Source organism: Salmo salar, chromosome ssa17, assembly GCF_905237065.1.
Source record: "Salmo salar chromosome ssa17, Ssal_v3.1, whole genome shotgun sequence".
NCBI lineage: Eukaryota > Metazoa > Chordata > Actinopteri > Salmoniformes > Salmonidae > Salmo > Salmo salar.
In genome coordinates, this window is record NC_059458.1 from 53,294,604 (window position 1) to 53,311,105 (window position 16,502).

Genomic DNA, 16,502 nt, shown 5'->3' on the forward strand with positions numbered 1-16,502 from the left:
GACTACAAGTCCCAACGATACACAACGCAGTCGTAGACTGGTGGGAATGGCTTATTTCAATGGTGTCTATAATTGGACATTGAATGACTTTTAACAGAGCTGGTGGATAGCTGTTCCATTAGTTTATCTCTCTAGAAAGGTGTCAATTTAGCTTGAACATGGAGGCCCTAATCCCCTTATAAACAAGCTTCAAGATATCTTCAATACGGTGGGAGCAGACATAATACAGCTGCCCCAGATAGCAGTCGTTGGAACCCAGGTAAAACCCTTCCCTCGTAGCTGTCAAAATAGGGCAATGCTGCTAGGCTCTTCACATGACACTGAAAGATAGCTACATACATTGTTGTCTATGCAGCTATTTTGTGTTCGAGGTTTTCATTATGTTCGGGAAAACATCAGGATTGCTGAAAATGAGCCATTGAACTTGAGTGAGCGTGGTGCAGTTAAAAATACACCTCTTTCTGTCTCTGTTTGTGCATGAGCCAGTTGTGTGGCTATTATTGGTGTGCATGTGTTGGTAGACAGCTGGCATGTTCCATTTAACCTGGGCAAAGCCTGCTTTTTGGCAGCAGCAATTATGAAGAACTCTCTGTCAATAACTGTGGGACAACCTTATGTGCCATATTATTTGGTAACACTGCTGTTCTCAGATCTGTCCTTATGTGAAAGCTGTTAACCCAACTCCATGATGTGACATACTGTGATGCCTGTCTCCAGAGCAGTGGGATAAGCTCTGTGTTAGAGAGCCTGGTTGGCAAGGACATGCTGCCCCGTGGGACAGGTGAGTGACCCGCCGGCTACTCATCCTACAGCTAGTCCACGTGGATCCTGGAGATGGTAGGAAAATGATAGATGAGAATGGTATGTAGGCCTACCTGGGGTGGAATGCCACCATATGTGACCACACTGACCACTAACTGTGTGTGGTGTGTGTGTGTGTGTGTGGTGTGTGTGTGATTCCTCATTTGGCTCTTTGGGTATTTTCAGACCACTTTGTGTCATTGTTTCTGACCTGCCACTCATGTTATTTCTGACTCAGCGTTTTGCACCCCTTCACTCCAATTGTACCAGCCTATTTCATACTTCAGCAAGTCGTGAAAATCAGAAGATCACACGCTTGCCACTGTATCATGTTAAACCCAGAGAGAGCTGTTTTTGAAATAACCACAGTTTTGAAAATAGGAGCTGAAACTTTCTCTATCTCTTTGACTGCAGACCCCACAATGTGGACAAACACTCAGCTATGCAAAGGTCTTGTCTGTTGGGTTTTTGTGTTTTCCTATACATGCCTCCCTTGACAGTTATTAGGGACCTGTAGACCAGACTGTCCACACCTGAACAAGAAGTCTATCTAGGGTTATTCCTTAAATGATTGTGATCATAGAGATCTTATTAATATAGTATTCTAATCATATACCTGTAATCCTGCGTGGCTCAGTTGGTAGAGCATTGCACTTGCAAAGCCAAGAGTCGTGGGTTTGATTCCCACTGGGGCCACCCATTTGTTAAATGTGTACACCACATGACTGTAAGTTGCTATGGATAGAAAATTCAGCTACATGATATGTTATTGATACATATTCCATTACCTTATTTTGGTTAGGTGAAAATGTATATCTAAACCGTGTGTTATTGTATTCCACAGGCGTGGAAGGAGGTGAATGGGGCAAATTCTTACACACCAAAAACAAGGTATGACTTATCTCAAACATTGATACTTGTTGCTACTTATGATATTCTGTTTTCTGTGTTGTTGATTGAAGAACATATACATTAACAAAGCTGGTCTTTTCAGATGTACACAGACTTCAGTGAAATCAGGCAGGAAGTCGAAAATGAAACGGAAAGAATTTCAGGTACTAACAAGGTAAGACAATCACAGTGTAATTATTTAGGACTTAATAAATTGATCTCCTTCACATCATACATTCCTAACAATTTCAACAAAGCTAGTCATTGTTTGTCATTGTATTTCCTATAGGGGATCAGTGATGAGACAAAGCTAGTCATTGTTTGTCATTGTATTTCCTATAGGGGATATGGCCTTCCCTGTAGCTCAGTTGGTAGAGCATGGTGTTTGCAACGCCAGGGTTCTGGGTTTGATTCCCACGGGAGGGCAGCACAGAAAATTATTTATGAAATGTATGCATTCACTACTGTAAGTCGCTCTGGATAAGAGCGTCTGCTAAATGACAAAATTGTAAATGTAAAATGGATCAGCAATGAGACAAAGCTAGTCATTGTTTGTCATTGTATTTCCTATAGGGGATCAGTGATGAGCCTTGAAGATTTTCTCTCCTAATGTGGTGAACCTCACTCTGGTGGATCTACCCGGCATCACCAAGGTAACAGTGACTAGAGATGGAGATTAACTATACACTAGGAGAAGCTAGAAGCCTAGCAGACATGCAGGGCAACTGAAACCTTGGCTGGAGCTTGATACACTAGAAAGACTCAGTAGTCAGTCACTCCTCTGTGTTTTGTGCTCCCCCCCTTACAGGTCCCAGTGGGCGACCAGCCTAAAGACATAGAGGTGCAGATCAGAGAGCTGATCCTGAAGCACATCTCAACCCCAACTCCATCATCCTGGCTGTGACCCCTGCCAACACAGACATGGCCACCTCAGAGGCCCTCAAAGTGGCCCGTGAGGTTGATCCCGATGGTCAGTACTGGGTTTGAGTTTTTTTCCGCTTATTTAGTTGATGGTGACAGTTTGGATGTCAGGGTTTTTCCTGCTTTGACCCTCATTTCAGTTTTCACATCAATGTAAAAGGGCTATAATGCTCATTTTCATCCACAGTATTTGGGCAGCCACTTATGTCTCTCTGCGACTGGTAAAAGTGTATGTTGTGTACAGTATGTTGTGTTGGACTCATTTCTCTAGTCTTTTGTTGTGTACAGGCAGGAGGACACTGGCGGCGGTGACCAAGCTGGACTTGATGGACGCTGGTATTGATGCTATGGACGTCCTAATGGGCCGGGTCATCCCTGTCAAACTGGGCCTCATCGGAGTGGTCAACAGGTCTGGCGTTATACTCTACTGTAGCGCATTACACTCACTCCCAATAATAGCCTCTACTCTATCTTACATAAAATGAACATTAGCTGAAATCTGTCTTGTGTTACTGTGAAGCCGACATGTCTCTGTTTCATGCAGGAGTCATTTGGACATCAACAATAAGATGTCAGTGAGCGATGCCATCCGAGATAAACATGCTTTCCTGCAGAAGAAGTATCCCTCTCTCGCTAATCGAAATGGAACCAAATATCTGGCCAGGACTCTGAACAGGTGAGAATATTATTGTTCCCTCCATAGTGCAGTTAAGTTTTACATAAGCACATCAGCAATGGTAGTGGCAACTACAGTAGTGCCTTGTAACAACACTTGCCAGTCAAGATTCTTAGCTCTGATCAGCCAAAACGGTGGTCAGCCAAACAACCTATGAATCACAAAGTGCAACCTACTTTATCTAATGAAACTTTGAGATCTCAGATATTGTGCCCATAGAATTGCAACTACTAGAATGGAATTCTGTAATAGGAATTTCAAGGTGAACCTAAGAGAAGAGCAGTCTTTACTTTTACTCAAGTATGACAATTGAGTACTTTTTCCACCACAGCAATACCCCATAATGACAAAGAAAAAACAGGTTTAGACATTGTTGCTAATTTATTAAAAAAAAATGTTTTAAAAATATTACATTTACATACGTATTCATATTGCTTTGTTGAAGTACCTTTGGCAGCGATTACAGCCTCGAGTATTCTTAGGTATGACACTACAAGCTTGGCACACCTGTATTTGTGAAGTTTCTCCCAATCTTCTCTGCAGATCCTCTCAAGCTCTGTCAGGTTGGATGGGGTGCGTCACTGTCCAACTATTTTCAGGTCTCTCCAGAGATGTTCGACCGGGTTCAAGTCCGGGTTCTGGCTGGGCCAGTGAAGGACATTATAGACTTGTCCTGAAGCCATTCCTGCATTGTCTTGGCTGTGTGCTTAGGGTTGTTGTCCTGTTGGAAGGTGAACCTTCGCCCCAGTCTGAGTTTCGGAGTGCTCTGGAGCAGGTTTTCATCAAGGATCTCTCTACTTTGCTCCGTTCATCTTTCCCTCGATCCTGACTAGTCTCCCAGTCCCTGCTGCTGAAAGACATCCCCAAAGCATGATGCTTCCACCACCATGTTTCACTGTAGGGATGGTGCCAGGCATCCTCCAGACTTGATGCTTGGCATTCAGGCCAAAGAGTTCAATTCTGGTTTCATCAGACCAGAAAATCTGGTTTCTCATGGTCTTAGTCTTTAGTTGCCTTTTGGCAAACTCCAAGCAGGCTGTCATGTGCCTTTGGCTGAGGAGTGGCTTCTGTCTGGCCACTCTACCATAAAGGCCTGATTGGTGGAGTGCAGCAGAGATGGGAGAACCTTTTGATAAGGACAACAATCTCCACAGAGGAACTCTGTTCTTGTTCACCTCCGGGTTCTTGTTCACCTCCCTGACCAAGGCACTTCTCCCCTTATTGCTCAGTTTGGTGGTTCCACAATTCTTCCATTGGAGATTGATGGAGGCCACTGTGTTCTTGGGGGCCTTCAATGCTGCAGACATTTTTTGGTACCCTTCTCCAGATCTGTGCCTCAACACAATCCTGTCTTTGAGCTCTACGGACAATTCCTTTGACCTCATTGCTTGGTTTTTGCTCTGACATGCACTGTCAACTGTGGGACCTTATACAGTATAGACAGGTATGTGCCTTTCCAAATCATGTCCAATCAATTTAATTTACCACAGGTGGATTCCAATCAAGTTTGAGAAACATCTCAAGGATGATCAATGGAAACAGGATGCGCCTGAGCTCAATTTTGAGTCTCATAGCAAAGGGTCTGAATACTTATGTAAATAAGGTATTTCTTTATTTAAAAAATATATAATTAGCAAAAACATATAACCTGTTTTCGCTTTGTCAATATGGGGTATTGTGTGTAGATTGATGGGGGGAAAAAACAATGTAATCCATTTTAGAATAGGGCTGTACGTAACATAACAAAATGTGGAAAAAGTCAAGGGATCTGAATACTTTCTGAATGCACTGTATATCCTAATCAGCTGACAACTGTTCTGTAAACACCAGCCAAGAGGCTTGTAGGAAGTCAAAACAAAAGGCCAGTGACTTTGCCAGCTACTACAGAATCACAGTGTTCACAGCCAATACAATGATAATCAGTGTGTTCTTGTACCTTGTAACGGCTGTCGGGAGAGAGAGTAGACCAAGGCGGAGCGGAGTTAGTGTTCATCATGATTTTAATTAACGTAAGAACACTATACAAAACTGAACAAAAACACGACAGCAAAACAGTCCTGTTAGGAAATAATCTAACAGAAACAATTACCCACAAAACCCCAACGGAAAAACAGGCACTTATGTGTGACTCCCAATCAGCAACAACCAACAACAGCTGTGCCTGATTGGAAGCCACACGGCCAAAATCAATGAAACAGACAACATAGAAAATGAGCATAGAACGCCCACCCAATGTAACACCCTGGCCTAACCAAAATAAAGAACAAAAACCCCTCTCTATGGCCAGGGCGTTACATACCTCCAGTCTGGCGTCAATCACTCAGCAGATAGTTTAATCCATAACATACTGCATCGAGTCTAGTGACCTTCAACCCGAGTGTCACAAACAGAACACTGGAAATCATGTGTAATACAGAAAGGTAAATGTCACACTTAACTGAACATGAACTTTATTCATTTGAAATATTCTCACTACAGTTACCTACTGTATCTAATGAAACTTCAAGGTCTCAGATACTGTGCCCATAGAATTAGAACTACTAGATTGGAATTCCCATTTAAGTCCCATTCAAATCAATGTTCTGTAAGTTCTATGATTCTAATTCTCCTGACCCTGCTAGATTACTGATGCACCACATCAGAGACTGTCTACCGGAGCTGAAGACACGTATCAACGTGCTGGCGGCCCAGTACCAGTCTCTGTTCAGCAGCTACGGCCAGCCCGTGGAGGACCAGAATGCCACCCTGCTGCAGCTCATCACCAAGTTCGCTGCGAGTACTGCCACACCATCGAGGGCACGGCCAAGCACATTGACACGGCCAATCTGTGAGTAGTAGTACCCTCTCTATTCCACAAGGAGGCGCCGATGTGTGGGCAAAATGCCTGTGAAAACCCAGAGATGCACTTCATGTAGTATTACCTGTATTATGAAATGCTTGAGACGAGTAGCATTGAGATTTGAATGTTGGCACTATTCCTTTGATTCATAGTAGTACATCATGTCAACTTCATCTTTTTTTCAGATGCGGTGGTGCCAGAATCTGTTACATATTTCACGTGACATTTAGGCAAACTTTAGAGTCAGTGGATCCCCTAGGAGGACTCAACACCATAGATATCCTGACTGCCATCAGGAACGCCACTGTGAGTAGAAGTACTGAGAGGTTCTTCTTCTCTCCTTCTAACAACAGTATTGACTAAAGAGTGGGCATACCTTCGAACTGAGGAACGGATAAATAATCATCTGTCTTTCTCTTAATGCTACTTTGTCTGAACAACACACGGTACATGTCTGTCTCTAGTCTGTAATTTATCTCACTCTCTCCCTCTTTCCTTCTCTCTCTAGGGCCCTCGTTCGTCTCTGTTTGTGCCTGAGGTGTCGTTTGGTGAAGAAGCAGATGAAGAGACTGGAGGAGCCCAGCCTGCGCTGTGTAGAGCTGGTCCATGAGGAGATGCAGAGGATCATCCTGCACTGCAGCAACTACAGCACACAGGTAGACACTGCGCACACAGACACACACACACACACACACACACACACACACACACACACACACACACACACACACACACACACACACACACACACACACACACACACACACACACACACACACACACACACACACACACTGTAATGTATAACTAACCCAAAAACCTAACCATAACTCTAAAGCTAGCCCAAGCTCCTAACCTTAATTCTAACCGTAACACTAATTCTAACCTAAACCCCCTAGAAAGAGCATTTAACCTTGTGGTGACCAACAAAATGTCCCCAGTTTTTGTTTATTTACTATTCTTGTGGGGACTTCTAGTCCCCATAAGTATAGATAAACACACACACACACACACACACACACACACACACACACGCACACACACACACACGCACACGCACGCACGCACGCACGCACGCACGCACGCACGCACGCACGCACGCGCACACACACACACACACACACACACACACACACACACACACACACACACACACCTGATACCTGTGTGTTTTCCATAGGAGTTGTTGAGATTTCCAAAGCTCCATGATGCCATAGTAGAAGTGGTCACCTCTCTGCTCAGGAAAAGGCTGCCTATCACCCATGAGATGGTAAATTCAGGTTCAAACGGTGTAATCTGCACGTGGACTATTTGTATGCCAACTGCATCAGGTTATTGTATCACATCACATACAACTCCCCTGTTCCAGGTGCATAATCTGGTGGCCATAGAGCTGGCCTACATCAACACCAAACTCCCTGACTTTGCTGATGCCTGTTGGGACATGAACAACAACATAGAGGGGGCAGGTCATTACCGTTTCTGTTGACCTGAATTCTGTAGGATAATAGTTGTGATGTAAAAATAACATGATAATACTGCTCAAAAAAATAAAGGGAACACTAAAATAACACATCCTAGATCTGAATGAATGAAATAATCTTATTAAATACTTTTTTCTTTACATAGTTGAATGTGCTGACAACAAAATCACACAAAAATAATCAATGGAAATCCAATTTATCAACCCATGGAGGTCTGGATTTGGAGTCACACTCAAAACTAAAGTGGAAAACCACACTACAAGCTGATCCAACTTTGATGTAATGTCCTTAAAACAAGTCAAAATGAGGCTCAGTAGTGTGTGTGTCGCCTCCACGTGCCTGTATGACCTCCCTACAACGCCTGGGCATGCTCCTGATGAGGTGGCGGATGGTCTCCTGAGGGATCTCCTCCCAGACCTGGACTAAAGCATCCGCCAACTCCTGGACAGTCTGTGGTGCAACGTGGCGTTGGTGGATGGAGCGAGACATGATGTCCCAGATGTGCTCAATTGGATTCAGGTCTGGGGAACGGGCGGGCCAGTCCATAGCATCAATGCCTTCCTCTTGCAGGAACTGCTGACACACTCCAGCCACATGAGGTCTAGCATTGTCTTGCATTAGGAGGAACCCAGGGCCAACCGCACCAGCATATGGTCTCACAAGGGGTCTGAGGATCTCATCTCGGTACCTAATGGCAGTCAGGCTACCTCTGGCGAGCACATGGAGGGCTGTGCGGCCCCCCAAAGAAATGCCACCCCACACCATGACTGACCCACCGCCAAACCGGTCATGCTTTAGGATGTTGCAGGCAGCAGAACGTTCTCCACGGCGTGTCCAGACTGTCACGTCTGTCACATGTGCTCAGTGTGAACCTGCTTTCATCTGTGAAGAGCACAGGGCGCCAGTGGCGAATTTGCCAATTTTGGTGTTCTCTGGCAAATGCCAAACGTCCTGCACGGTGTTGGGATGTAAGCACAACCCCCACCTGTGGACATCGGGCCCTCATACCACCCTCATGGAGTCTGTTTCTGACCGTTTGAGCAGACACATGCATATTTGTAGCCTGCTGGAGGTCATTTTGCAGGGCTCTGGCAGTGCTCCCCCTGCTCCTCCTTGCACAAAGGCAGAGGTAGCGGTCCTGCTGCTGGGTTGTTGCCCTCCTACGGCCTCCTCCACGTCTCCTGATGTAGGGGCCTGTCTCCTGGTAGTGCCTCCATGCTCTGGACACTACGCTGACAGACACAGCAAACCTTCTTGCCACAGCTCGCATTGATGTGCCATCCTGGATGAGCTGCACTACCTGAGCCACTTGTGTGGGTTGTAGACTCCGTCTCATGCGACCACTAGAGTGAAAGCACCGCCAGCATTCAAAAGTGACCAAAACATTAGCCAGGAAGCATAGGAACTGAGAAGTGGTCTGTGGTTACCACCTGCAGAACCACTCCTTTATTGGGGGTGTCTTGCTAATTGCCTATAATTTCCACCTGTTGTCTATTCCATTTGCACAACAGCATGTGAAATTTATTGTCAGTCAGTGTTGCTTCCTAAGTGGACAGTTTCATTTCACAGAAGTGTGATTGACTTGGAGTTACATTGTGTTGTTTAAGTGTTCCCTTTATTTTTTTTAGCAGTATATATGTCATTTAGCAGACGCTTTAAGCCCAAGCGACTTACAGTCATGCGCGCGTACATTTTACATATGGATGGTACCAGGAATCAACTGAGCAACAGAGGACATTGTGTGTTGTAAAAGGGATGCAACTTTCCTCCGTGCTGTCTGTGCCCTGTAGGAGTCGAGGAGAAACCGAATGAGAGAGCTGCCCTGTGCAGTCCCCAGGGATAAGGTAACTAACTAACCACCGTACTCTGAATCTCTTCTATAATACTCTAAACAAAATGGCTCCCAAGCTCAATTTCTCCAGCTCTCTTTAATCTCAATATAATAATACCAATTGTCCCTGGAATTTTCTTCTTTACCTCTCCTGACTTCACATGTCCCTTCTCCATTCCTCCTCTCTTCTCTTCCTCTTAGTCAGTAGTTAATGGTCCAGTCGGCCAGCCTCCCATTCCTACCGAGCCCCCTGCCTCTGTGGACGCGGAGGGTGCCAAGGTGGGGCATGAGATGGGCATGCTCCGTGCTTCCTGCTGTGTGTACTCAGTCTGCTCCAGCCCTCATGCCCTCTCTTAACAATGTCCTCTCTGCCTTCTCCCTCTCTGTGCGTTTGAGTCTGGCTCTGAATTAAATAGATTGGTTTGCATTGTAATTCTGCAAAGCACCTTGAGGCACAAGTTGCAGTAAAAAATGGCTTTACATCTGATTGTTTGTGTTGTGTGTAACCTCAGGTTCCCGGAGCAGGGCCCCAGGGGGACCAGGAGAGGACAGGGAACTGGAGAGGCATGCTAAAGAAAGGGGACGAGGGGGCCCCCAGCTCTGGTCCCTCCAGTCCTCATAAGAGCCTTGCTGTCAACCTGCTGGATGTGGTGAGCGAATAATAAAGTTATTCAATTTCAAAATGCTGTGTGGTGCTCTTCAGTGATTGGCTGATGCTGTTGCTCCTCCCGCATCCTGTTCCCGTTGCCAGGAAGTTGTCTTCTCTGGAGCAGCATGACTGTAAGGTCATCGAGATACTCATCAAGTCCTACTTTCTCATCGTCCGGAAAAACATCCAAGACAGGTGCTTTCTGACACTGTCCCTCTCTCTTTGGGAAAGAGGATACCTTGTCAGTTGCACAACTGAATGCATTGAACCGAAATGTGTCTTCCGCATTTAACCCAACCCCTCTAAATCAGAGAGGGGGCTGCCTTAATCGACATCCACAGTACCCTCCTCACTGAATCTGAGGACATGGCCCAGAGACGCAAGGAGGCTGCAGACATGCTAGAGGTTGGTACATTAACCACGAACAGAGAGGATAACATTTACAGGAAGTAGATAAAAAAAAGCAACCACTAAAGGTAGAACTATTCACAACAAGCTTCATAGTCAAGTGTATCTCATTGTGTGTCCACAGGCTCTGCAGAAGGCCAGTCAGGTCATTGCTGAGATCAACTCCACTGAAGTCCAGGGGCGGAAATCACGGGGGGGACGGGGGGGACACGACCCCCCCATTCTGGGAAAAATATGATTTGTCCCCCCCAATATATCACTGAAACATAACTATGTAATTTAAATAATATTAATAATACGCAATGAAAGCAATTGTGCTGATTATAGACACTTAATAGCGCGTTTTTAAGTTTCAAAAGATTGCGACCCCCCCGCCCTTTGCCTCACAATGGTTTGATCCACTGCCAGTTCCTTAGCTTGCTACGTAACTGCCGTGAGGTTCATCCAGTCAATCGCGCACACACACTAGCTGAATATGCAGAGCTAGCGCGCAAATATTAACTATTAAGCTAGCTAGTACCTATTCCATTTATGTGGCGTCGTCAAAGATGGAATCAGCATGCAGATGATGTAAGTTAGTGCTTCAAAGTCCCTGTGATAAGGTTAGCGATAAACTGAAGTCCAAACTGAACAGAACTACACTCTCATCTACCATTGTCTTAAATATATTTAATGGTCTCGTTGCAAAAGCTAAATTGTCGCAAGGGAACTTTTATTTATTTATTTTATTTCACCTTTATTTAACCCGGGTAGCAAAGATTATAGCAAACACCACTGAAACTGAATTGGTGCTCGCTAGCTTTGCAAATTCAGCTATTGTTGGAAGCCAGCCAATATGAAACAAACTATTAAAATTACAAAAGGTTGCAGCATATGTTGTGTAAATGGTGAACTCATACAGCTGTCAACTCTTGTCATTTTAATCCGTTTCACATTTGCTAGCTACCTTTTAGATCGAAGCCCATATATAATGATTGAAGATGATAGAAGCCCATCTCCTACTGTAAATAACCTACACACTGTGTGTGTAGCCAGCCAGGTAGAAAAATGGCAGAAAAATAAAAGACGGACATCAGAGTATTTTTCAATACACCAAAACGCATAGTAAGAACCCTAGTAGCCTAATATCTCAAAGACTAGTTGATAAAATGTTCATAAGAAAGAAATGAAATTCTAATGGAAATGTTTCACAATGATGTCATTAGGCAGAGCAGGCAACAGATGGCACACAGACAGCAGAGTTGGGGACAGATATGCAGGGACAGACTGGCAGAGACAGGGAGTCTCAGGTAAGTTTGTTGAGTCTTTGTTTGGCAACATTATGAAAGGTTCTCAATTTTTTTGACTTGTAAAATAGGAACATAATTGGAAAATGCCATCGATACCCCCACTCTCAACTTAAACTGGTGACTGAACTAAGATTTGTTAAAGGCAATGGTATTGCTGTTGTAATTAGTTGTGTAGTTTTGGGTACCGGTAGTTAGGAGTACGGCAAACACCTTATTTCTTTGGTTCCTCGATATACATTTACCATATTGCAATGTAGGCTATGTGTTACAGCACTACTTTTGGTGTCCCCCTCAGGAATTGCTCTTGAGAAAATTTCATGTAATTGTCCCCTCCAAAGTGGATATCAGATTTTCGCCCCTGCTGAAGTCAATCTGTACTCTACTCATCATGTCTGGAAGACAGAATGGTGTGTATCTACTCATCATGTCTGGAAGACTTGGGATTTGCCAATATGAAGATGCACTGTTGCAGTTCATGGAAGTGTGTTGATACATGGTACTGGCTCACAGCTATGTTAAGGCTAAATACATATCATCGCTCACCTGTGTAAGAAACCGATACCTCATGAGAGATATCTGTACTGTGTAGTTATAACCAAGAATGTTTGAAGGCCAAACTTGTCCTCTCTTCAGCTGTCTGAGTGTAACACAACAGGGAGAGATTGATGGATTGTTCTTTCTGGAGCCTAAATCAAAGCTGAAACTCAAACCTCAGTTTCAAACCCTAGCCTTCGAGTTGTGAAAATATTCTCCAGTTCCTGTAAATTTGATACTGCCGTCCCACATTGTTTATGAAAATGTATAAAACTCCAAAATATACTGTAACCCTAAAGATCTTTATTTATTAAATGTTTTTAAGTTCTAATGTCAAAAGCACTGGTGTCGCTTACTATGTCATTTTAATGTCTACAATGTGCAGGCAATATGTGGTGCATCCCTTATGGAAAAAAACAGGAATTTCACATGTGATCTCATGTGATTTTTTTTTATCTGAAGTTAATGTGATAACATGTGACAACCTATGAAGCAACGTGATAACATGAAACTACACGTGACAACAGGTGACAACATGATCTTATGTTAAATAAATGTGACAACATGGGGATTAACGTGATACCGTGAACATTTTAGCATGTGAAAACCCAAGTGTCAAATGTCCTTGAGAATATTTTTGCTTTAAAAGGCATAATTGACATTCAAATGAAACAGTTCCCGGTTTGCTCCAGAGATTTTTTACAGCTAAGTGAAGGTGTTAACATTAAAGGACAGTATGCTGATTACTTGGGAAAACAACCTCGCTTGGGATTTGAACTCACAACTTCTTGGTTGATAATTACGTGAAGTTTGTGCTGCACCACCAGGTCTGTGGACCTATGGGAGATTGACTATGCATACACTGAGTATACGAAACATTCGGAACACCTTCCTAATATTGAGTTGCAGCCCCCCTTTTGCCCTCAGAACAGCCTCAATTCGTCGGGGAATGGACTCATTGATGCTGGCCCATGTTGACTCCAGTGCTTCCCACAGTTGTGTCAAGTTGGCTGGATGTCCTTTGGGTGGTGAACCATTCTTTATACACACAGGTGTGGAACCCAGCAGGGTTGCAGTTCTTGACACAAACCGGTGCACCTGGCACCTTCTACCATACCCTGTTCAAAGGCACTTAAATCTTTAGTCTTGCCCATTCACCCTCTGAATGGCACACATACACAAGCCATGTCTCAATTGTCCCAAGGCTTAAAATCCTTCTTTAACCTGTCTCCTCCCCTTCATATACACTGATTTGAAGTGTATTTAACAAGAGACATCATTAAGGGATCATAACATTCACCTGGTCAGTCTATGTCATGGAAAGAGCAGGTGTTCTTAATGTTTTGTATACTCAGTGTATATTTGCACGAAAAATGTGTTGCACTTTGCCTATTTATCAAACAACTTGAAGGTGTTATTTCTAATAAAATGACAGTGCTGCTGTATTCTGATTTTAATTACTGTAAAAAACAAATTGTTGTGTAATTTTGTACCGTGACCACACTTGGGAACTGAAATGTCCTGCTTCACCACTATGTCTATGAGTCTGAAAGAGCCATGGTGACCGGTTTTATTGGCAAGAATACATTTCTGGATTTTGCTAAAAGCTGCCCAGAATAAAGTCATTAACTGTCCAATTACCACAACCAACATAACATCAATGTAAATCATGCAGTGCTCAAGGACATTTGATATAGAGCATACTTGAATGCTTAGGGGATTTGAACTTGCAACCTCTTGGTTGAATGCATCCATACTTATTGATTGGAATATGTATTAACACACTCTCAAAGAATAAGGGTATGGTTAAAGAACAGTGTTGTTCCCTGGGGTACAAAAACGTAAACTTCACAGGTACACATATGATCGCACAAGGTACAGTTCGGTACCTTGCAGGTATAATGGGACATTTTTCCAACCAATATTTGGAATGTAAGGTACAATCACTGTGCTTTGATAGATGGGAGCATTTCATTGTAGGGCTCACTTGCATATTTGGGGGCATGGTCAAATATATATGTATTTGTGGCAACCATCGGTAGAAGTTTAAACGTCGGATGGTTATGCCACGTCAAGTTGAGCACCTCTAACACCGTCTGTTCTGCAAACTTTGTAATAGAATTTGTCGGTAATGAGCTGCACTGTAAAGAGGTTAGTGTGCATTTTGTTGCCAGAATTTGCTGTGAATTTGTCATGTCTTATCCGAAAATCATTTGTCAGTAAGTTATTGTAAGATTCACAATAACCTAACTGGCAAAACGTTGTCAGTAACCTACAGGCAAATTGCTTTCACTAGCAATACATGCTAGTAACCTACTGTGTCTTCACTGACTACATGACAACATGTGCATCACTTGCTGATTGGCAGCATACTGTAGCAGTTGCAGAATATTGCAGGTGTGGCTTTCAACTAGCTCTTTTTGGTCTCCCATGAGAGGGAATGTAGTCCCAGTTCATGTGATCTGTTGTATTCTGTTCATAAACTGAGTTTGTACACTGTTGCTTATCCTGTCTTATTAAAAGCTAACATAAGTGCATGTGATGCCAAAAAGACATACAATATTTCATTTTTAGCTAGTCACCATGTCATTGTAATACCCACTTTCCTACCAGACCACCAGGTCAGTGAGTGTGACAGATTAGCTACAGTAAGTTACTGTGAATCTTACAATAACCCATCTACAGGTAGTTGACAGTAAGTTATTGACAAAGTAACTTTCTATCAACCAGCTGCCATTATGCTACTGGAAAGGCACAGTAACCTCTTAACAGTGCAGCTCTTGACTGTCAGCTGTTCTTACAGAGACTGCAGAACTGAAAGTGTCAAAAGAGGAGCTCAACCATCATCAACATTTACATTTACATTTAAGTCATTTAGCAGACGCTCTTATCCAGAGCGACTTACAAAATGGTGCATTCACCTTATGATATCCAGTGGAACAACCACTTTACAATAGTGCATCTAAATCTTTTAAGGGGGGGGGTTAGAAGGATTACTTTATCCTATCCTAGGTATTCCTTAAAGAGGTGGGGTTTCAGGTGTCTCCGGAAGGTGGTGATTGACTCCGCTGTCCTGGCGTCGTGAGGGAGCTTGTTCCACCATTGGGGTGCCAGAGCAGCGAACAGTTTTGACTGGAGCATAATAACATAATTTAACATAATGATAAATCACTGAAACTGGTACAACATTTCCACTGACGGTTGGCACAAATACAACAAATGGCCCAACATATGCTAATGAGCCCCCGCCAGCACACTGCCCCACCTACATTTCAAACCGCAGTAATGATTTAATATATTGGTAAAAATATATATATTTTATTTGTACCCCTTTTTCGTGGTATCCAACAGTCTTGTCCCATCGCTGCAACTCCCGTACGGACTCGGGAGAGGCAAAGGTTGAGAGCCCTCCAAAACACAACCCAGCCACTGGGCGCTTAACCCGGAAGCCAGCCGCACCAATGTGTCAAAGGAAACACCATACACCTGTGTCAGCATGCATTGGCCCACCACAGGAGTCCCTAGTGCACAATGGGACAAGATCATCCCTGCCGACCAAACCCAGACAACGCTGGGCTAATTGTGTACTGCCCCATTGGTCTCCCGGTCACAGCCAGCTGCAACAGACCCTGAACTTAAACCAGGATCTCTAGTGGCACAACAATGTAGTGCTTTAGACCACTGCGTCACCTGGTAGGCCCCAGGTAAATATTGTTTTAACCATTTTACTAGATTATCCGCACATGTACCTTAAAAGGTACCGAACAGTATCATGTACCTCAAGTGTACCTTTGACCTTTTTGTAAACCAGGGAACAACATTGTACTGTAACCGTTCTCTTATTTTTGAGAGTATGTGGATATATGTTCTTGTTAACAAATAAGTTACAAAGCACTGCTGAATTACATAGTTACCAAGCAGTGCTGCCACATTAATGTACTCCAGACCAAAAGTGTGCAAGTTCAAACCTGAGTGCATTTATGCACACTTAATGTTAAGTGTCCCTGAGCACTGCTACTTTTATGTTTCTGTTGTCAGATAATCGCACAATTATTGACTTAATTCTGTGCAACTTTTAGCAGTGCAAAAATGTATTCTTGACAATAAATCTGTGGCTGATTTCTGTCATGGCCACAGACCTGGTTTCTGGTGTCCCCCTTACTGAAATCCCAAATGATT

The 16,502-nt window shown here is 43.6% G+C and overlaps 1 pseudogene; it reads left to right on the forward strand.

Moving 5' to 3' along the window:
* Positions 1-158: 158 nt before the first annotated feature.
* On the forward strand, positions 159-10,713 carry LOC106576096 (dynamin-1-like protein; annotated as a pseudogene).
* Positions 10,714-16,502: the final 5,789 nt, after the last annotated feature.